Here is a 24,840-nt window from a genome sequence, read left to right as displayed (position 1 = left end):
AGGGGCTTTAGGATACTTGACCATCACTAATATTATGATTAGTTTATTACTTTGAAGTCATTTAAATCAGTATTTGGATGAGAATGTGAAGGAACATGTTAGTGGCACATTTTTTCCAGTGTTCTCGATTATTGGTTTTCAGATGTTGTCATCCCAGCTTCAGGGTTTTAAGGCTGTAGATGGAGAGGCTCCAGTTATGTTGAGTCAGCCAACACTAGTTCCCCCCTTCAACTACCTCCCCCAACCCCTGAGAAAGTGTGGGGAGGATTTTGTGTGTTTGATTAGGCTTAAGCATTCAGCCTCGGATAACCTCCTTCCCATCAGCCCCTCCCTCACATTTGGAAGCTGCCAGGATAATTCAAATGTAAGGATTCATGTACAGATACACTGAAACACTGTGTTCTACATCCAGTATTTACAGCGTTCAAATAGCTTTGTGTTGAGAAGAAGTAGGCCTGGAATGAGGACACCAGGGAGGGAGAAATGACCTGGATACTCTGAGATTTCAGGACTTAACTGCACCTGTTCTATCTCAGGCTTTAACTCTTATCTGACTCTGAAAAAACATATTTCTTGGACTTGTTCTTGAACATAATTTTTGGATCCTTGACCTGAACTTGGATTTGTTCATTCTTGAATAAGGTGTTTTTGACAGCATGGTCAGTTCTAAATGAAAGATTTTAAGTTAATTGTATTCAAATGCTGCCAAAGTTAGATACAGTATGGTATGGTATTGTTTGAGATGTAATGCATGGCAGTGGAAAATTGATGATATTTTTATCATTTCATACAGTATGTGATATTTCATGGATATATTCATATTATAAAAGTCTCCATCTGTAATATAGTTGAACTTGTGGTAGCACTAGGATTGGCAGAGACATGTATTTGCACAACCTCTGCCTTTAAATTAAAATATATATTACTTATAATAATTTTTAACCCAGGGAAAGAACATTGAGGTAAACCCTGAGATAGGGCCGAGAAGAGACTCTTGAGGTACACCGCAATCTCTTTGCTATTGCTATATGGTGATTAAGTAAAAACACAACTGTTACACTTTGTTAGGGGAAATCCAATTCTTCCTGTCTGAGTTTCTGTGGACAAATGATCCCCTTATCATCTAAAAACCTAAAACTTTGCCAAGCAGACAAGCTCAGACGTAGATTGACATTTGCATATGTGTTTGTCCCCACACAGAAGCTCTGTCTGGGCCTGGTGTGTTTGTGTTTGTTGGGAGGGCTGTCCTCTGGCACATTTCATTTCTGTAAATCCCTTTTTGTGGCTTGATGCCCATAGTTGGCTACCAATAGTTGGCTGGATGGATTAAAAGCATGACAATCAGTTTAAAACCCAGCCCATAGAGGCTGCAGTGTTGAATAGAACCAAAAACACATTTAAAATAACTTATTTCTCTTTTATCAAGGGTGGTGCAAGAGAATATTTTATTGGGATCATTGATATCAAAAGGCTTTATCCTCTGGGCATCAGGAATGGGATCAGGATATACCATGGCCTGTAAGATTGTTTTATTTCTGCGCTACAAGTGGGAATTATGGCCCACAGCATGGTGTTGTTGGAAGATTGCCATAGAGAATGTATTGCCAAACAGTTTAGTATTTAGTCAAGTCATTCAACAAATTACAAAGTTTTGGTGTGTTCTAATGGTATCTTTTGAATCTTGTCTCAATCTTTAAAAGACCTGCAATAAACAACTTGTTTCATTATCTATTTGAATATCTATTTATCAATCAATTATTTAAATGTCAGATTACAAATGTGATTCACATATCCAACCATGAGCCCATAACTCAAATATATTTATTACAGTGATAAACAATATAGAACAGGACAAACAGATGAAACACTGAAACCGGGAAGTCTTCGACATTATACCCTGGTAAATTAGTTTTTGAGCACTTATGTCATATCATCATATCATTTGTATGTCCTATTGATTAAGTTATGGAAACAAATGATGAGTTCAGTTTCGCATATATACTATGATAACGAACATAATCATGGCAATGCTGGCATTCATAATTTGGACCCAAGTGGACCATTGGATAGATGAATGGGAGGATGGATGGGTTGGCCAACATCAACATAAACACCCCTAGGATTCCACTTAAACAGGAAGTGAAGCATACTAACCCATGCTTACTGTAACATTGCGCGCACAACTTCAGTATTGAGGTTGAGTTTGTTCTTCCCGTGTCCTTGAAACCCTGTAATGTCACACTTCCTCTCAATTACCCTTCAGGCCAGATAGTATATAGCCTAAGGTCTGAGGTCACTACTCCATCAGGACTCTATCAGGCTCCTCTGATGGACTGAGGTCTGAGGATGAGAATGAGGATGTAGGGCAGAGTTGTGTTTAGAGACCAAACAGAGAGAAGAACTCCACCACTTGACCTATGCTGTGAGAGAGTGTAGAGAGGAAATGTGGTCGGGGTGAGAGGTCAAACGGATAGCGACCGTGTTTAGCTTCTAGGCCACTTTGCTGGAGTGGTGAGGGGGTTACTGCTTTCTATTTGTAGCTCTCTGTTGTTTCCATTACATGATGTGGGCGTAAAGAGGGACATATGAATTGAAGAGGGGTAAGGGCCAAATGAATGGCTTTAGGCTGTCCTGAGAGAATTACAAATGACTAGAAAACACAAAGGGCAAAACTATAACAGCTTTGTTTAAGACAAGAGCTATTAGTACAGCGGGCTTAAGTGTCTTAACAGATAGTGCTGTTTTTTTATTTGTATGCCTCTTGGGGACTATGGTTAAGCTTGATAGTTGAGGTTTAACTGTTTATCATTTTGGTTTAACTACATAGTGAGTACATATTTGTTTTTCACTGTTACAAGGCCCCAAGCTGCTGTGATGCAGATGATATATTTCATGCATGTAGTTTCCAACACACTGCCCCCACTGGTCAGGTGCTAGTTACGCCTTGTCAATATGTAATATTTGATAAAACGCTGTGGACGAGTGAACCAATAACCTCATTATTTATTTTGTACCAACTGAAATGATCAAAATGAAAAGACACTACGAATCCTCAAATGTTTGTATCCGTTTACCTAAGGAAACACTTAACTAGAACACTAAACAAAACCTTCTACTGGCACTGCACAATTAGGTTACATTTAAACTAAAGCTTTTTCCAGCAGTGTCACACACATTGAACGATTATCGTATTACTTTCAGTCAGTGGAATATACTTGAAAGCCAGAGGAAATGAATCATAAGAATTGGACAAAGTGTCTTTTTTTTGGTAAAACATAGATTTCTTTATCTTATAAAAAGACATCTTAATGTCTTAATGTCATTTGACCTTCATAATCTGACATTTGTGTTTGTATATTTCGTATCTCCTTCTTCAAAAGTCATTTTTATTATCCAACATGACTTTTTATAAGTTTACTTGACGGAGCTATTTCTTCGTGTCATATTCTATAAAAAATGTACACCCAGAAGGCCTCAGTTCTTTCCCCTTGCTGTTATATACTCCAAGATGCCCTTGATCAAGATACACCTCCATATTTCACTCCTATACACACCAACCAAGGGCACAAACATAATTAAAAGAATATCATGGAATAACACATTACATGACATAGCCTTTAATGGTGAGAATTTTGTGTGTAAAAACTGTTCTGAATGCTGCAGTGTGAGAAGCAGGATTAGTGCAGCCATTCATAGCTCCAATAGCATTCGGCAGTTTTCCAGAAACAAAAGCCTGGCTGCCTGTGTATTAAATCCAGAATCTTTATCAAGGGCTGTGTGCTGACATCAGCCTGTCTGGGTACCAACACGCAGGCTATCGGCTCCTATCAGGTGGCGTCTGCTTACATCCCAAATTGCTGTCACATAGATTTAGAGACGTCTCTCTTCACCGGTGTACTCTGTGCTCCGTGTCTGCTCTCTCACATTTCATGGAAAGGATATGTTAGCAGTTTTTCCAATCTTCTTATTCTTTTCTAGGGACTTTTTTCTTCTGCGGAAGTGGCCCCTATAAAAACATTTAATAAATTGTTTACAGTGTGTCTTATAGGGAGGAGTAACAGGGTAAATATTTCTGGAAATACATGTTCCCCCTTTTCCTCTAGCAGAGACACAAATGTCTAACTTTGGACATAAATGCAATACTTTCTGCATGAATAGAGAGCAATAAACAATAAATACATCATCAAATAGATATTTTAAAAGTGAGGAGTTATTCTTTAAATGGTTGCTGTAAAACCATAGTTGATTACAGACTGAGTCTTTGTTGCGTGTTAATAAACCAGCGAGCCAGAACACAGGGTCCAGAGTAAAAGCTTCTGTATGGTAAACATTGACAGAGGCTCACTGGAAGAATAACAAAGTCTCACACACACACACACACACACACACACACACACACACACACACACACACACACACACACACACACACACACACACACATACACATACACATACACATACACATACACATACACACACACACACATACACATACACATACACACACACACACACTACAAAACCTTTAGTCACACAAAGGATAAATTAACCAATTTGGAAGAAACCATAGCAACTGCTAACAGATAACACAGCTCTGATTCCGCTTTTTCTTTAGCGACACAATATCAGTAGCAATTTTTAAAATTGATTTACTTGTTTGTCAAGCAGTGTTGTCAAACATGAAATTATTCAAGCTCCATTTGTGCAGAATTTTCTCTTTTGTGTGGTAGACACACATTTTCGACTATAGCAAGAACTAACTTGGTGATGTGAAATAAGTAGCCGGTTCCAAAAGTATTTCTCTTTAAATTCCTGTTCCAAGGCTTTCTTTTAATGATCTCCCACCTGACAAAAAATACACTGCTTTCCACTTGAACCATGCAGAGAACCTTTGGACTCCTGGAACATATAGGTTTAATTTATGGCTGAATTAATCCAAACAGATTGAAACGAGGTTTCTACAAAATGCAACTTTTAGATTCAGTTTGCTGTTAGCCGAGCATACAAACTATGCTAAAGCATTGAAGCTGGATGTTTCTACACAAAATGCACCTTTTGAGACAGGCTTCGGCCTTTTATTAAAATATACAGCTTTTTTGATCATCGTTCTTACATCGTTCAATCGCATGTCCATCTAAGACTTAAATTGCTCCAATTATTATTCACCTAACCTTGTGACTAAGTAAATGAATATTCTCATTACCTCCCACTGCAAACGTTTTTATCTCTGGGTATTGGTCTGTTGGTTGAGCATAACAAGCTCTTTTCTGTCGTATTCCATGTTGATAAGTAGCCCTTAGGAACAGTCAATATACACATATAGGAATTTAATGGCACATATAAATCATACAATGTCAAACCAGACTTCCTACAGTGGTGTTAAATATGTTCAACCTTTACGTGTTTTCCATTCTCACCCACCCATTCATTCTTCTGCTCATTAGCTTTATTCAATTTCCCTCATACTTTTTTATTGATTTAGTTGACTCTTGTCTTTTTTCTTGCTCTCTTTTAATCATACATCATATTGGCTATATAAGTTATAATGGTGCCCTGTGGAGGCATGGTTCTCAGGATGATGGAGCGATTCTGCTCCTTCCCTCCTCCACCTCTTCCTTCCTCTCCCCCTCCTCCGGCCACAGTCCACTGAGCGTGCCGCTCTCCCTCCCTCGCTCTCAGCCTTGTGAAATATTGATAACCCTGAGGTACCAACGCTGAGAGAGGGGGGAACAAATAAAATTCACTTTTCTTTCTATGGCTTTAACCCCTGAACAGCCCTTTTCCTTACAAAGCTTAAAGCTCAGCAGCTCTGGGTAATCTTGTACTTTGGCAGAGAAAAAGTGTTAAAGCAAAATGGGTTGAGAAATTCATGATAGGTGTGTGTGTGTGTGTGTGTGTGTGTGTGTGTGTGTGTGTGTGTGTGTGTGTGTGAAAGAGAGATTTAACAAACTTAGATGAGGCTCATAAATGGCGGAATCCTGCCAATTAAAGCAAACAAGAAAATCTTCTTTATGGATTAGGAGTTATTAAAAGGTTTGGGTTCATTTGGAGTGGACTGCAGTCCTGTCGGAGCTACTCAGGAAGTGTTTGAGTGAGTTTGTGATGGCTTGTCCGCGGGCGATCCAGACTATTGAAGACGCAGGGAAGGACCGTAGGTCTCTGGCCTGCAGACGCTCGGACAGCTGGTACGGTCTGAGGTTGAATATTATCAAGGAGAACAATGAGATGGCCTCAGAGCTCAGCCAGGTAAGACTCATTAGACATAGTGGTGCAGTGATGATGTATTTTTGTAGGCTGACCCGGAAGTAAGCATCACAAGGGGTCCCTTGACCAAAAGCTATGGGGTTTTTCCATTGGATATTGCATTTCACATTATGCAGGGTGATCTCCACATATTTACAAAGCTTTATGATTTTTTTTAGGCATAAATTCAATTGCTTGAAGTGAAAAGCTAACTATATGACAGTCGTGTGGCTGCGCATCACCACCACTAAGCTAATGGCTGACTCATGTTTGGTGTGATGACAATTAGTAGTCTCATTTAGACACTTCAGTGCCGTTTTTATGAAACGTATAATTAAATAGTTTACTTTGAAAATAAGGAATTGGAATTGGTAAAATGATAACTGATTTCCACTCCAATTCCTAAACAACTCTCTTATGGCGCGTTTCCACTACACGGCCTCGCTCTGCCCCGCTCGGTATGGCTAGGCCTCGTTAGGACTGGCTCACTTTATGGCGCATTGCCATTACAGTTTAGGAACTGGGGTAGTATCTATAGTAACGCAGTGTAGGCGGAGCCGTGACGTCTTCTTCAATGAGAACCCCAGAAAAACAACACAGCCGTTAGCTGTTAGCACTCAGAGCTCACAGCTCCTTATATATGTTCAGAAACTAGACAAAAGTTAAACAAGTACAAACCACAGACTGCCTGTGTCATGGTGAATACAGTCGCTGCTTTATTTATGTCTGTATAGGCCGTTGTGAGTGTGGACGGTCGGAGCATATACTGCGTTAGCTTAGCCAATCTCCATTTAGAAAACACGCATTTTAAAAGGTTTTCCGCCTGCCGTCTGTCTGCAGACTTGTCAAAGCATTAATTCATGGTTTTTACTAACCGGTATCAGTATGTTGTTACTTCGGCATCATTTTGAAACGTGTATTACAATTAAATCACGGTCAAATATGTCCATCTTGTTGTAGTTGTAGCCCCCTTGCCAGCGATGCTCTCTCTAGTTTAGCATACTCAGCCCGACTCAGCCTCGTTGTCTCTGGCCCTAGACCCACGATTTTATGAGGCCAGAAAAACTGTGAATTAGGACCCGCCGGCCGGTACTAGGCCAAGTGGAAACGCAACCAAAGACGGGCCGCTGACGTCACAGCCCTCTTAAACCGTGCTCCGCGCTGTAGTGGAAACGCGCCATTAGAGTGCTTTCTATTAAGCTATCACACCTACCATCTTTGACTTACTTGCAATAAAGGTCACAAATTCAAGGTTGGAGCCCACTCACTCAGATATATAACTTTGTATTCAGTTTTTCTCAGTCCAGAGTATTGTGAGAACAACCCTTAGTGTGTAAAACATGTTAAAGTTCTGTTTAGTAGATGTTTCTGGTGGCATCACATGTTCTTTCTTAGCATGGAGACAAATGGAAATTCCATGACATCTGACATTGACATTATTAACCTGCTGTTCCATTACTGATACAGTTTTATTGCTGGCAAAAGCACCAAAGTACAAAAATCAAAAACTGTAACATGTCAAAGAGTATTTATATTTTACTTTGGCTTCATTTTTACAGAGGGAAAAGGCTGAAGAAAACAGCTTGTTAGAGTTCACATCAAGTTTCTCTGAAACTCCAGTAACATCTTGTTCTCTCCGGTTGTTGATTTCCCTCCCTGGAGCTGAATCGATATGCTGCCCTTGTTAAGCTGCGCATTACTTGTGAGCCGGTCCACTGTTCTGCTGAAATCACTACAGCTGCTGCTTATCAAGAATCCAGAAAATCTGCTGCTATGGCTGCTCAGCGCTATCTTACAATGTAGGGAGCTATTAATGGACTCTCTGTGCTCCAAGAAAAATGGTCGTAATTTCTGCCGGCTTCCTGTTCGCCTATCAATAAAGCCGACATGTAGGGGACAAAGAGGTTTTTTTTTTCAATGCTGTTGTCTGGAGGGGTCGCTCTATTGCGGTGGTTGATTATCAGTGATGGAGATACACTTCCCCATATTGAAATAACCCTGTCTCGTAAATATTAGTTACCAGAGTATTTTCCTGATTTGTCTTCATTGAACACCACAAAGAAAGTCATCTATTTTTTTAAGTGCTTTCTGACAATACAAGCTGATAAAGTAGTCTTCATGAGTCCTTAGAACATATGATGGATGTTTTCTGTGTCTTTTTGATGTTGTTGACATCAAACAACTAAAACTCTATAACTGATAGTATGAGCTGCACCCTGCGTTTGAGTCCCACTTAGAATGGATTTGCTCACTAGGAGCCCTGCAGTTCAAAAGCCTCCACACTACATTATAATTACGATATTCTTTGTGACACATTGTCATTCTCGCAGCTTCTTTTCTCAGCTGTACCCCCAGAACCCTCTCTGCGTGGTTCCGCAACCCCTCGCTTTTTTCTCTTTTCCCTCCTCCTCCTCCTCCTTTCCCCGCTTCATCTTCCTTCTTTGTGTCGTCCCGCGGGCAGACATCTCTCGACATGATAAAAGCCCAGAGGGTGGCAAGCCTGCTGCCAAACCGGTGTCAAAGTTTAAGAGCGAGAGACAGAGGGAGGCTGGTAGGAAAGTGGGAGCCCTGAGTGTGAGAGAGATGTACAGCACTGTTTGACTTATTGTAATCACCCACAATAACCTCTCCGCTCAAAGGAAAAGGGCATACAAAGAATACATAAGGAGGAGACGGTACAATTCTTTGTTTGCCTCCCTCGTCTATCAAGGCATCCACACTGGATATTTGTGGCCTGAGCAGAATCGATTAGTTTTAGCTTTGACTTGGAGGGATACTGTTCACATCTTATCCTTTTCTGACAACTGATGAAGAGCACACTTCTTCCTGGTTGTATGAGCAGCATATCTAAAGTCTAAAACATCTTTGAAAATAGGTCATTGAAAGTTTTTGAATATAACTATTTGCGGAAGAATAGAAATTGAAGTTAATCTGATATTTATTGAAGTTAATGTTAGTTAAAAGGCTATGTCCCGTCTTTGGTGTGTCACTGTTGTCCGAACCACCTACCTCAAGCATACTGAATGACTCGTTAAAGTTGAGTTTGAGCTTCTGAAAAGCATGCCCCTTTTTGCTCAAGGTGGCATACGTTGATAGTAAAATAAAGCTACTTTTTGGCTTGGCAGTATCCCTGCTACAGAGTATTCAGAAAAATCAACCGTCAGAGCAGTTATGGAAAGATTTGACATTATGACAGGGAAAACAGAAGGTCACAGGCCTAAAACAAACCTGGGAACAACTATTTCACTATACTATACACTATCATTTGATACAGGGAATCCAAGGATCTGTACAAATACCTAAACAAGTATACTTTATTTTATGAAATATAAATATATTTTCTACAAAATGTGTATTTGTCTCAATAAGGAACTGTCTTACCAAACAACAAGAAATGCCTACTTTGTGTACTTTCCAGCATATAGTGCTATAGACATATTTCCTTCCGGTCCATTCCTCTTTACGCTCCTATAACTTGGCTTTTGTAGCACAGTGATTTTAACCTTCATAAAGAGCTTATTTTCCTTCCCACAGTTGTTTATGTAACCAGTCTTGGTTTGGAATGCACCGCAAATCCGGTAATTAATTACCCACGGCGCATTGCGTCAGCTGAGCAGATGTACCCCCGGTTGGTCCCGGGGGTTTGTGAGAGCAGCCGGTGTTTGTGGCCAATCAGGATCTTGGATTGCGAGGCTGATGCAGCTGGAATGACACCGGGAGCTCAGCAGGGGAAACGTTCCCCGACTTAAATATCTGATGTGGAAGTTTCTCATCGCGAACATTAAATCAGACGTGTCCTTCTTGGCCAGTACGGATGGATTCAGAATTCATACAAGAGCCATGATGCTAGACAGAGGGTTATTATTAGGAAGTGATGCCGAATGCAAGAATGTTTGTGCAAGGGTGGTTGGGATTGAGACTGGGTGGAAGTATGTGGCTTTTTGAGACCCGTTTTCTGCTCGACTGTCAGTCAGATAACTGTCACTTCAACAGCCTCCCTACCGTTTATGAATGTCTTTTTTGGAGACAGAACAAAAGCCAACAGATCTGGGTCAAGAGTCAAAGCCTCAAACATGTTGCGCACCCAAGCCTTCTATAGCTTTGTACCTGACAAATAGCAACTCTCCTCTGGCATTAGCTGTGACTTTGACATCTCCTCCACTGACACTTAGAGGACACTGAGTCACTTGTAGAGGGTGATAAACTGACAGAGACGGACAGAACGAGCACACTGTGTCTGAATGAAGCCAACACACATCAGTCCCAGTGAGCGTCACCTGCTCTGACACCTGAAACCACTCTGACTCCTTCTCTTTGACTGAACTATTCAAGGAACAACCCGTCACCCAACACTAGAGAAAGTTCTCTTTTGCAGATTAACCCATATATCAAAAGCACTTTTCTGAAGATTTATACACACACTGGAATGATTAATTTAGCACGTTTTCAGGTGGCGTGAAACACTTCTGGGTTTATCTGTTTATGTTAAGGTAGAACAGATCTGTCAGGCATGCTGGATATTGAAAGGCTTTAATTGTGTCACTGGGCATTTTAGTCTCATGTTACTCAAGTTCATGTCAGTCTAGTTTTAAAATTTGACAGATGTTTTTATATAATTTGATTATATTCTGGCCCATCATAATGACCACATCTTCTCTTCTAACTAACCCTTGCTGTTGTCATTGTCAACTTTAAGTCTTCCTGAGCGCGCTCATAACCTACATTAAGAGAGATGTTGGTAAAGTTTTTCATATACAACATCTTTTACCGATATTGCATGTTCATAAAGTCCCAGAATGTAATAATGATTTGCCATATTCTCATTGAATCGTCTTAGTTGTGGAAAAAAGGTAATTGAGGAACATATTAAGTCATAGTTTCCTTTACAAAATGAACACTAAGAAAGACAAACACATGACCTGAGTTAGAAAAATTCAAACAGAAGGGGGTGAAAAATCAAGGTACGAGGTTTCTATGTAAACTTACGTTGTCAAAACCAGGCTAAGACTGAAACTCAACAAAAGCATATATATTCAAAATCAATGTCTACCCTGGTTAAAGTCTAATCTCCTGAAGTTTAAATTAAAAGTTGAAAACGTAATGAAAGTTTCTTAGGTGTTACATAGCTGTGCTACAACACAGTCCCCTCGGGTGTCAGGGCTGGTTTGGATGCTGAGTTAGATACAGTAAAGCCATATTGAGCCCCAAGAGCAGGTTAAACACTGCTTACAGAGCTTAGCTGGACTTTGGCTGATGGCTGGGTCTCTTGTTGTTTGTTCTAGAAAAAGAGAGGGATGGACTAATGAGAAGGAGTGGGAACAAGACTTCTCTTGTTTGTTTTCTGTGCCACATTTAAACTCTTTTTTTTTACACTTTCTTACTCTTTGTCTTGGCCAAACACTGCTCCTACATTTCTATCCCTCTGTGTCTCCCGCCAGCAGAGTGGATTAACCAATTAGAAACAAGCTATGAGCTCATCCGGTAGCCAAGGAGACCGCTGAGAGAATAGCATGAGCTCATCCTGTAAAAGGAGAGTGAGAGAAGCTGAGTGAGTGACCTGTAACCATAGAAGCCCTTCACTCCAGCACTTCAGCCAGCTGGTCCCAGAGACAGACGGGCCTCACACCTCAGGACAAATACTGTAGTATCAGGTTCCAAATGTACTGGGTCAGATGCAGGGAGCCTACATCACACCTACATGGGCACACATTTCAATCACTTTAATGTGGATACTAATACAGGGAATGATGCAAGTTTTTATTTCAACGAGCCAGTTCAAATAACTTAAAGTGAAGCCTCTTCAGAACACCAGTACAATACCAGTTGTTATTTTTGTCCACATTTAAGATCTATTTACATCGATAAGTCGACTGCTGGAATACCCTTTTATTTTTTTCTCAAATGAATAATGATACATAGTCAAATTACATATTGACATGTGTTATTTTTAACTTGCTGCAGAGAGCCAGTGCTCTTTCTGCAGCAGCAGCTTCTTCCAGCCCCCTCCTTCCCCACTTCCACTTTACGCAATATCATGTAGATAGAGACTGGGTACATTGGTCAGTCTGTCTTGTGATCATCACACTGAATCTAGCTTACTAGTTAGCAAGCCTTTCGCTAGCACACATGCTACAGACTAAAACTAGCATCCTAATGTGCTATGAAAGTGGGCTAACACAAACAAGTGTAATGGATCAAACTTGCTTGTCTTGGACAGACAATGACCCTACTAAGACCATGGTCCCTAATGGTGTGGATGGACACTATTGACCTTAGTGTCATTTCAAAGTCCATTTTGTTATAAAAAAACGTGATTGCCATTGGCAGTTATAAGACGTTCAATATTCGTATTTATTATCTTTTGACGATTACTGTTACATCAGGGAAATTAGTCATTAGGGACATCTCTGCATTTATGTAACTCATTTTGGAAACACTAACATATTTAATATTTATTAAAGAGTTCATTTGGCTGTCATACAAAAGTATGACAGCCAAATGAACTCTTTAATAAATATTCACAACAGATAAAAGACACTTTAAAGGTCAGTTTTAATATGAGTATTATTCTCTTACCATGTTTATGAATGTTATTTTATCCCACATGCTTTTCAAAGAAGTAGGGACAGCTAAATAAAAAAAAGGATACAATAATACCATTTATCCTTTTGACAGCCGACCTGAGGATTTACCTAAACACACTGTATCTATACTCAAACCCTGATCTTGACTCCCCTCTGGGAACTTATATGTTTTGATATCACAGGAGGAATAAACCCTTTTGCTCATAATATAAAAGAAGAGACGGAGGAAAAGGGAAAGTACACACCCCTCTTCCGCCTTCCCCTCCTCCCCTCCTGTTGTCTCTTCATGTTGAGTTCACCCACACTGCTGCATTTGGCCAGCGGCAGCAAACTTCAAAGAGTGTGAAATTGACTGTCTAGACGTCACCCCATCCTTACACACACACGCTCACACACTAACACATATACACACACACACACAGACCCCTCGGTCATATTTCCTCGAGACAATTTCTCTTTTTCGCCTTTATTCTCAGGAACAACAAACAGCACCGGGCAGTCTATTTGTTTGATAGCCGTAATTTATGTATTCACTTCTCTCAGTAAGTAATAAAAGAATACAATTTGCTCTTTTGATTTGCAATGCTTTGCAAAGTTTGTCGCAGTCAAACATTCCTTCACAAAATGGTGTGTTATTGCATTTTCAATTTCCTGTTTAATCAAAGCTGGAACAACACAGTTAGCTTTACTTATTATTATTTGGTACAATAAGGCTGTTTCTCGTTCAATGTTGTTCTGACACATACCAAAGGAATCACTATAATTCAAATATAACCAAGGCAGTCTTGAGCCAGGACCTGCAGTTGAACCTGCCTTTAAGAAAGTCACGTGACTTGGTATAGAGAACCACAGTGATGCGTCCTAAAACCCGGAAGTAAACTCCTTCCGGTTCCTTCGTCAAAAACCAATGCAATTTCTCCATAGGATTTTGGAAAATAGCTCGAAATAAGGTCTGTGGTTGACACACATTTAAGAAAGGGATCACGTTTTGTTCAGCCGGATAATATCCACATGTCTACACTACTTTTATAATTTTCGAATCATAAATCTAGTCGCCAGAAGCAAAATGCTAACGTTATGCTATAAACGAACTACAACAGGGTCGCTGCTTCAACGTCACGCCAACTTAAGATCCATATTCAAACATACAGATTATAAATGGTACAAGTTGAAGCGTTTGTTTGAACAGTTTGCAGGAGGCAGGTACTTGCTTTCAAGCAGAACAGGGCAAACTAACTTAGCGGGAGTGTTTACGTTTTCGGTGTAATGACGTACAACGGCCTCCACAACTTCTGTAGTCCTATTCAGCCACATGTTAACAACCATCGTTTTTCAGACACGTACACTCTTCAAAAATCACCAGTGGGGTCACTGCTGATGTATTTCATGTCGTAGAACAAAACGTGATCCGTCTCTTAAATGTGTGTCAAACACAGACCTTATTTCCAGCTATTTTCCTAAATCCTATGGATAAATTGCATTGCTTTTTGTCGAAGGAACCGGACGTGGTAAAAATGCTAACTTACTTCCGGGTTTTAGGACGCGTCACTGCGGTTCTCTATAGAGAATAATAAATAAGGCGTATGAAGGGGTTCTGCTGATGGATGGGTCAAACAAACACAGGACTTCCCCCAGAGAGACTGGGGTTCATGTTCAAGATTTATTTTAACTAACTTTTGTTACATAATATATCACACCTTTGGCAAATTATATAAAAAAAACATATTCATTCTAACATAAGAATTAGTTCCATTTACAGGTGTTGCACTGCTGTGGCTAGCACATGCTCATGTACATGTTGCTTGGCCTTTGTCGACATGAAATGTGTCATTGTCTGTTCGGTCCTTTAAGCCTCTTTGTGGTTATAGTTTAGATTGTACTCCACATTAAGTGTTTGGTTCAGCACTGATAAGCCCACTGTAGACCACCTGCCAAGCACCATAATATCACCAAAGTGTTCTGTTTCCTCAAAGGTCAACACTGGCCAGATAGCTATTAGTCAACGACCTCAATTTGTTTGAAAAACCCATCATCGATGTACTTAGTCCCTGTTGAGCGAATACACTAACTGCGCTAAAATGAATTTGATATCAGTCGCACATTCTGCTGTGACTTGTGTTTTCATGGGCCGATTGTTTCCTCTGCATATCAGTACAGTGATAATACAGTAGGGTCGTGGATCACCTCCAGGCGCAAAGACAGCAATGTCTATCAGGCTGCTGAATAACAATAGCTCTGAGCAACCAGAGAACATGTTAATTGGATTTTTACTCCCAGAAGTGACGAACTGCCCCGAGTTTAAATGAGCACTAACACCAGAGCGGTTAATGTAACCGATGAAGATAATTGTTGAAGTCCTCAGTGGACCGACTGCTCTCCAGTGAGGAGCGATGTCTTCTCCCCCCCAACCCAGATACTTGTGCCTCCTTCATATCTCCCTCAGTAACATTAAGGGCTACCCTCTTCCCGCTGTAAGCAGATCAGCTTTAAGGATGAGCTTTAAGCGTCTGTGAGCCCAGCAGGGGGGGCAGCGAAAGAACACTCCCTTTCAGGCGGATCACTCTCCTCCACTCTTTCTCTCCAGGGAATCACCACCCTCTCTTACTGTCCATCAAACTCCTTTCTTTTCCTCTCTAATTATGAATCTCCCTCCTTCTTTTCCTCACTCAGTTCACTCTCATTTGCTTCCAGTGTGATTAATCCTATTACAGAAGTTTCCTCTGATTACATTTCTCCAGACTGATCTCTTGCTTCAGTGTTTCATCATCGCATGTTCATTCGTGCTTCATCTGCCCTTTCTTGGCACTGATGAAAATCTGAACAAGAAATGTAATGTACAAAGTAGCAGTTAGGTTTTACATCTTCAATTCTGAGGTTCTGGCAAATAACGCACACCTTTTAACCAAATATGTTCCCACCCTTGAGCAACACAATGCCAGAGTCAGCGCAGAGATGTTTTACCGCCTATCTTTTGAATGCAGCGTCAGCCTGACCATCTTCTCCTGCTTCCCGAGGGCGTGTCTCAGCTGTTAACACACCCCATCATTCAATTGCAAGAGTATATTTATGTTTTATTAATAATGACCAAATAAAATCAAGCCATCCAACAGTTTATAAAAATTAATTGTGTCCTAACCAGCTGCAGCCATAAGGTCAAGAACACATGAATGAATCAATAGCTGTAATTCAATCAAATACAGCCTATAATATACTGAAATGGGCCTTCTAACCCAACCCTTATATATTCATACCTTAACTTAAGGAACACTTTGGATACAGGCCTTCTACTTTTAAGTTTATAAAGTACGGTTGCTACTTTAGTCGGCCACTAGATATTTTGCAAGAGCCGACAAAGAAAGATCCGTGACCCTGTGTTCTATTGAAACCCTAAAGAAACTTGCAAAAAGTACTGGCTCTCCAAAACAAGCGAAACATCATCAGAGTTGAGTCTTGTAGTCTGGCTGCTGTGTTTTCACATTTGGGTTGATTTTGGTGTGAATTCTCTCAGCAGGAGTGTTACAGTCTTTGTTAGATCCTGCGCTGGGGGAGGGTGTACAGTACACCAAGAGATATACTGACTAGAGGGGGGGGGGGGAGGGGTGCAGCAGAAAGGTGCAAATGGAAGCAGTTTTGAGCTGAATGAAGAGGGGTTGACAGGCGGAGCAAACTCATCTGGTTTCTTGATAATGAACTGAAACTGCAGGAGCGAGGCAGAGGCAGACCAGAGGGATGGAAACAGGGAGACACAAAGGAAGGGAAAATGACTTTCCATACATATAGATCACTCTGTTTCTGTTACATACATTGGAACACACAGCACGCCGCCTTTATGAATTCACCGGAGCAGACAGAGGGTCTGCTCCGGCACGCTGCTTCTGAAAATCTGGGTCACACATCACAGCGAGGCAGCTTCACCTCTTTTTCAGAAAGCACTTTTCACATTGTTATGAAGCCGCAGCCTGTGTGTGTGTGTTTGTTCTGTTCCTTCAAACAAGCTGCTGAAGTGCATCAGATCATGTTTGTGGTGGGGGAGGAGGGGGAGGAGGTAAAATCCCACCCCTGTCACTCAGGAACAATTCCCATCAGGACAGTGAGCATTAACGCCTCACAGCTTTACAAACCCTGCAGGCAGAGACACTCATCTAATCGTGTTGTCTCATTTACATTTTTATTCAATCTATATTAGCTATGCTATTGAACACCTGCTCACATTGAAAACCTTTTCCAACTTCTTTCTCCTGTATTTAATTTGTGTACAATCTGCATTTCATTTTTCTAACTTTCACTTTTCTAACATTTTACCAACTGCTCTGCAGAAATGCCCTTAATGTTTATTGCAAGTGGCCATTGCTTTAATAACCATGCAAGCACATTACAGATGGATTATGAACTGAGTAAATCAAGCTATAGCCCCGGGCCCACGCCTCCAGGGGCTCCTACAGGCTGTTCAGTGCATCCTGCTTTAGAATGTGATCAAGGCTGCCTATTAGAAAGGTCCCTGTGTCAGGATGTGCAGTAGTGTGTTATGGAAGATGGCAACATATAGCACCACATCTCTAACTGCAACATGCTAACTCATTCTTACCGTCTTTCAAGGACTGCATCGCTTCAAAAAAACTAAACCAACAATAGAGATATTTGACTATAGGATTATGTGTAAACACAAACACACTTTGGATTCTGAATACACACTCCCAAAGCGGATCAGCTCAGCATAGAAACTGACACCAGACATCTCTTTGTTTTAAATATCCTAGGGAAGTTTGTTTCAAATCCACCTGCCAATCTACCTTACTAACACACACACACACACACACACACACACACACACACCCACACCCACACTTTCTCCCCACCCTGCCACTCCCTCCTTGTATTATAAGCAGATAAAACCCTTCCACTGAGGCGTTGCAGATTTCATTTGAATGTGTAAATTCCAATTAGGATTAGCTTGTTTTCTCTGCCGGCACTGATAGCAGCTTTAGTGTGTCGCGAGAGGAACTGTCGGCCTACTGGAACTCACGACAAACAAGCTGATGATGCCAGATTAGTGTGTGTGTGTGTGTGTGTGTGTGTGTGTGTGTGTGTGTGTGTGTGTGTGTGTGTGTGTGTGTGTGTGTGTGTGTGTGTGTGTGTGTGTGTGTGTGTGTGTGTGTGTGTGTGTGTGTGTGTGTGTGTGTGTGTGTGTGTGTGTGTGTGTGTGTGTGTGTGTGTGTGTGTGTGTGTGTGTGTGTGTGTGTGTGTGTGTGTGTGTGTGTGTGTGTGTGTGTGTGTGTGTGTGTGTGTGTGTGTGTGTGTGTGTGTGTGTGTGTGTGTGTGTGTGTGTGTGTGTGTGTGTGGCTCTTTATAACTGATCGTAATTAGCAGGTTGTCTGTGTGGAAGGAACGGGCACCAACACGCTGCCTGGATAATTGTACACTTCTAAATATATCCATTTGTCAGTTGGACACTGAGCACACAGCTGCACATGTGGAGCCCTGTAATGTCACAGGAAGTGTGAGAGGAGCAATCTGAAGGGGGAACAGTGCAGCTGTAGAGGAACAATAGAGACAGGGATGGATGCAGGAGGTGGAAACTGCTCTAAGCCATGTGTGACCACTAGGGACTTATTGAGCGTATTGTAAGACATCGAGCCGCTGGTTTACAGAAGCATAAAAGCATTTATAAAAATGATTGATTCATTTAAAGTCCCATTGCCAACTAGGCTGAATTTGAGCAGTCATTGTTATCAGTGTAACGCGGTTTTCGTCTCTTCACTTTTCTTTTTTTTCCAACCATTATGAAAATCGGAGAGCCTCTGTCAAGAAAACAGCAAATTCTTACATTTAAAAGAGGCCCTTTATATGCTTTTTGGTGTTTTCCTATTATTGTAATGTGTTATAGGTTTGTGTGCATATAAATGGTCTGCAAAGGCTAAAATCCCAGCGTTCCCTCCAGAGTTTCTCTTCCACACCCCCCCCTATACAACTATACAGGGCATGGCAGGTCCTGACATTTCCCCCTAAGTACAGACAGGATACAAGGAGATAAAATGCCTTATAATGATGAAGTAAAATAATCATTTTGTTCTCGGAAATAAAGAAAAACCGTGTTTACTGTATCTGTGAACCGCTGTCAGCTTAGATTTTCCTCAAGTTTGTTTAAGTGATTAAAAACAGTCATTCTATCTTGATGTTGCATTACTCATCCCTGAATAATGGAAAAATGTCACCTTAAGAGTTGGGTCACAGCTGCACTTACCTCAGCTAAGAGTCCCACTTTCATTTTAGTCAGTCATGTTAATGACTGAAGACACACACACACACACACACACACACAGACACACACACACACACACACACACACACACACACACAGACACACACACACACACACACACACACACACACACACACACACACACACACACACACACACACACACAGACACAGACACACACACACACACACAATCCTATAATGACTGTCCTCTTCCTTCACATACACATTACCACACAACCACACACTCTTATTGAGTGAACACACACAATAATTGGCTGTTAGTGGTATTAGTGTAGGAAGAGTTATATCTGCTCATTTGGGAAATTAAACCACACACACACACACACACACACTTTTCTTACTCGGTAATGGAGATTAGTTGTGTTAATGTGTCAGTGTGTGGCCCAGGTGAATTATTATGCTCTTTGATAGTAAAGTGTGTTATTCCGGCACACAAATACACTCAGCCTTGTGCCCCTTACCAAACACACACATACACACACATACACATACACACACAGACCTACCCACACACATTAAGAGACAGACACCCCTCTTTTAGAGCCTTACTGGTCCCAGTGGGCTCCTCTCGGTGGTGGAGGGTCTCTCCTCGGGGCCGTTAAGCAGCAGCAGAGCTTTCATTAGGACGCTCCTCATGTCTTCAGTAGGCCACCAGACAATTAGCTCATTCACTTAGAGCAGCTTTATGTTGCAGTTAAAGGCTGTATTTCACTCCTGCACTCCTTCTTGTCCCTTCTGGGCTGAATGTACACCCCTCTTTTGGCTGATACAGGACAGTGTCTCCTTTGTTGAGCTTAATACCTGATAGAGATTCAGCAAGTCAGTCTGATACAACCTTCAAGAGATAGTATGCACATTTTAACAGCAGTTTTCAACACTTTAACATTTTACATTTGACCACATTATTACAAGTCATTACATCAATCCAGATTAAAAAGGATGTTAGCAGTTGCTCCATTCTGTACCAACGCACACAAAGGTTTATACCAATTAGCATAATCATTCAACTATTTTAGTAAAAGTGTGTCTCAAGAGAACTTGATATGAAATCCCACACATGGCAGCAGTTTCATCCCCGTCCTTTTTGATTTATTTCCAGATTAAAGTCCGAAAAGGTTAGTTTTCATCAGGAGCTAAATTGGTTTGATTATACAACCTGGGATTAAGCTGCCCTAAAGTGAGCAAGGGGGGTCATTGTGTGTGAGGTAACCACCCTGAAGGATTAGATGGAGACGTTGGATTGTGTGTGCTTGCAATTAAAGTACCCAATGGCCTTTTAACCTCATACATTCCTCAATAATGATTGATTAATTATGTTTCTGTTGAGCGACTAATCCTTTAAGCAGTACCATAGTAAATAAACGTATATCTGTGACGTTTACACATAGCTTGTGAGCTAGCTAGCTAGCTAGCCTGTTTTGCCTGCTATTATCCTATGTATAGGTTATCATTCTGGCACTAGAAAGCAAATGTGTTTGTAACATAGATCCCTGGCTGGCAACTGTCTTATAGTCTTATATTCTGAGAGGGTCTGTTGTGTATACTGTAAATTGATGGTCATCACACATATTGTGGAAACTCAAATATTAAATCTTTTTAAATTGGTTTGCAATTGATAATTGCTGCCACAAGCCAATAAAATGTATTTAGAATGTGTCATTTAAATTCATTTTGGTCTTAAATGTCTTCTATGGAAGCACATCTGGGACTTTGATAAAATGATGAAATCTTTACAAAAGGTTTTTGAAAAGGAAATGTTAAGAGCAGTTTTTGCAAATTGTAAAACAGTCTAATAGTTGTTTCCTTTTGGCTTGTATAGCATTCATAAACAGAACACAAGGTAACATTGTTTATTTAGCATTTTAATTTACAAGCTAGCAGCTAACTAGGTACAGCGTTGAACATAATTGTCAAACAGCTTTTCCTTTTAAAATGGCAATAGAACACCCATATAAGAACATGTGAAAATACAAATGAATAATTTAGTTTTTTTTCTTAAATAACGCATAATTATGCTATTCCGTACATTTTTGAATTTCAAGTTCACATTATCACTCCAATAAAGTCTCCTGTGGGCTTCCACAGTTACTGTTATAATTATCTTATTAAAATAAGCGAGTTTTCCTTTAGCAACGGATCACTTTGTTCTCTATGGACAATTTACACAATTACCAGAATGTTCCCTGCGCTGCATCGTGTGTAGATGCTCTGCGTGTGTCACTGGAGTCTCTTTGTTGTCACTGTTTCCTCATCAATATTCACAATGTTGATAATGAATTATGAGTGCCGGCTTCTGCTGCAGCTCTAATTGTCTCCGGTGGAGCCCGGCTCCCCTTCATCCTCCTGTTAATTGCATGTTTTTAGCTCGATTAAAACATGTTATTATGGTTAGGGGCCCGGGGTGGAACCGCTAAATACAGCCACACACAGAAACACATGTACTGAACATATAGATTGGTTAGACACACACATTTACACACATACACAGATTCAAATCTCTTCCCATGTTGCTGCCGAGTCCTGAAGGCCTGCTTCCTGGATACATTCTGCTGAACGTGTTTGTCTGGTGGTAAATGGAGTGAGTTTTTCTATGAATGGGACACGTTTCTGAAGCTTTTGTTTCAGCTGTAGGCAAACTGATGTTCAATTCACTCAAATAATTGAACAAATGAAAATCTGATAAACCTGAGATTTTTTTCATAGAATGCCATAAACTGCAAGGAGAATAATTTGTACTTGTGCAAGACCCTAGTATCAATTGTCCTTTTTTCCATTAATGAAATCAGTATTATGGGTTCATGTGTAGGCAATTACTGCATGGAAGTGTGATATGTCTTTGTAGATAATATTAGGACTTATAACAAATACTGGACACATAGTATTTGTATATCTGTCCCCTCTCCTGGGTACTCTGTGTTTCCTCCTGACTCCTGCTGACAGCTGCACGGACACGTTTATCCATCAGTTTGGACTTGTGTGTCTGATGCGTAGCTTCATTTGTCATGCTGTCAGTCACAGACTTAGCGCAGCAGTGTGGGGTTACCGTGGATACCGAGTTAATGCTCGACAGCCTCCGCTGCCTGGAAGCTCAGCGGCTGCTCACAGCGGTCTGACAGTGTGGGTACACATGTGGTAAGCTGGCTACTGTAAAAGAGCTTAACAGTTACCGCCCACTTTGTAAACAGCTGCAGTTCTGCAAGAACATTTCCCATTCCTCCATTGTTGTTTAACAAAATAATGATATACAGAGTATAGAAATAAGCCAAACAACTACGAGATGAGTTGTGACCATAATACACTTGATTCAGAGTCAAAATAAATAAAAAACTGCAAAGGTACACCGATGTGTACTTGATTCTTCAAAGAGTGTAGAAACTACCGATTTCATAAACAATTGCGATTGACAATTTCTCACCTCAGAAAACGTCCTAAAAACATTGAACTAGCCTTTTTTGATCAACCAATGAAGACTAATTCAGCAGGGTTATTTTTAACCTCAAATTTATTTTTTAGAAACACATTTTTTCCCCGTTTAATAAGAAAAGGTTTGCAAATGAGCCACCATGTTGGTTTGGATTAAAAACGGAGACCTTGGATCCAACACGTAGACATACCTCAGTAGCCATTTTCTGATACTTTAACAGTGTTTAAATCCCCCATCTCTCCCTCCCTTTATTTCATGCAATCTCTTTGCAGCTGACTCACTGAAAAAAGTCCATTACATTCTGAATAAAAAAGTAGCCAGCATATAAATCCCTTACTAGCACAGACCGTTACTAAATGTCATTGAGGCGGAACAGTGTATCAAGGAGCTGCTTCCTCATTTTTAATTAGATTGATCTATTAAAGGGTTGACGATGAAGCGAAGATGCACAGCTTTTATTTGTCTTTGTCCGGTACACTCTCCATCAGCGATCCAGTCTCTGACATCACATCTTTACATGTTTACCCCGAGCTTTTACCTTTTAGCCTTACATCTCCTCCCCTCCACTCACCCTCTCCTCTCTTACCCCATCCCTCTAATCACATCACCCTCCCAACCCTTCTTCCTCTGCCTCTCTCGGCCATAAAGCGTGTTATCGATGTATTCCATCCCGCAGATTGCTTCAGGCTTTGTGTTCTGCTGCTCTTATCCTCTCTGTCGCTGGGGATAATTTCATCACAGATCGCTTTGGTTTGTTTAATACAAGCAGAGAGATAGTGTGTGTGTACAGTATGTGTGTGTGTTTTATTATCCAGCATTAGTTTAGTTTCCCTCTTGGGATATTTCTGAAGGGTGGCTTTGGGGTGAGCATCCTCCCTCAGGCCTCAGATAGAAGCAGCTACAACCAACACACACACACACACACACACACACACACACACACACACACACACACACACACACACACACACACACACACACACACACACACACATACACACACACATACACACACACACACATACACACATACACACACACACACACACACACACACACACACACACACACATACACACATACACACACACACACACACACATACACACATACACACATACACACACACACACACACACCGACATTCATCTTCCCCCCATCTCTAGCCTCTTTTTCTGAGTGTCTGTTTCTTGGCCAGACACGAGAGTCAATCTCGAGGTGAGGGAGATAGAGGGAGATGGGTAATGATAGAAAGGTTAAGAGGTTGGTGAGCGGTAGTGGGTAGTGGGTGGGAAAAGGTCTCAGGAGCCGGTTCAATTCACCTTTTTTTATATTGACTCGACATGACATGAAAGGAAATACATCATTTTGTTGGTTTGCGTTTTTGCATTGTTCCTTTCAGGTTTTATTTTAAGGTAAACATTGGACTTCTCCTACATATTATGCACCTGTGCTGTCCCCCTCAATCCCCACAAAACATGTTTTAAAACATAAATAATACACTTCATGGTTTCTTCTAAAAAATGTGCAACATCCCCGTTCAATATGATTTTGATATTACAACTAATCCTTTGAAGGGAAACTTCCTGATCTAAAATCTGAAACCAATGCAGAAGGGCCTTTAACCTGCATTATTCTAATGGCCAGTAGGGGCAACTTGCTTGTTGCAAAATAAGGTCGATACAAATATTAATACATCAAATTCATACATCACCTGAGATTTGATGGCTTCTATCCCTAATTTCAAGTCTTCTTCAATATAGCATTGTTTAAATAATGGTCCCATTTAGAGCCAAATAGCCGATAAACCACCAGGTCGCTGCCACAGTGTTTAGGGGTTTTGTTTTAGAACTCTAACATTTCCGTTGCCTAAAAAACATCTTCTTTAGATGTATGGTTGTGACTTGATTTACCCTCTCGTGTCACCACAAAGAAAATGTTGATGTTCAAAAACGAAGCCAAAAACTGCAAACTTGAGGCTTTAAACTTGTTTAGAACCCATTGAATGACCTCACAGTATCTTTGTCTACTTCTTAAATACAGTCTATGCTCTTTCCCCCTCACTGGCTGAGAATGTAGTCATTCAAGCTTGGACACTCAAGCAAACCTTTATGGGTAAAACTAGCTTCTGTTATTATCTCTGTTGTGATTTTGAGTTCAGATATGGCATTTTAAAGAGCTAGTCAACAAGGCCTGGAGGGAGATTATCAACAATCACCTCCCCGCTCCTTATGTTCAAGCTATTTCCCAATCCTCTGGGTCTGGACAACATCTGCTTTCAGCACTAATAGAATCACTGGGTCCA

At 40.7% G+C, this 24,840-nt stretch overlaps 1 protein-coding gene across 5 annotated transcripts in view; it reads left to right on the top strand.

Moving 5' to 3' along the window:
* mast2 (microtubule associated serine/threonine kinase 2) overlaps positions 1-24,840 on the top strand; it is a 203,219-nt gene that overhangs the window by 106,242 nt on the left and 72,137 nt on the right. The window lies entirely within an intron of this gene.

The sequence above is a fragment of the Trematomus bernacchii genome, unplaced genomic scaffold (genome assembly GCF_902827165.1).
Source record: "Trematomus bernacchii unplaced genomic scaffold, fTreBer1.1, whole genome shotgun sequence".
Classification (NCBI taxonomy): domain Eukaryota; kingdom Metazoa; phylum Chordata; class Actinopteri; order Perciformes; family Nototheniidae; genus Trematomus; species Trematomus bernacchii.
The sequence above is the reverse complement of the archived record's forward strand: the minus strand, read 5'-3'. Positions and strand labels throughout refer to the sequence as shown.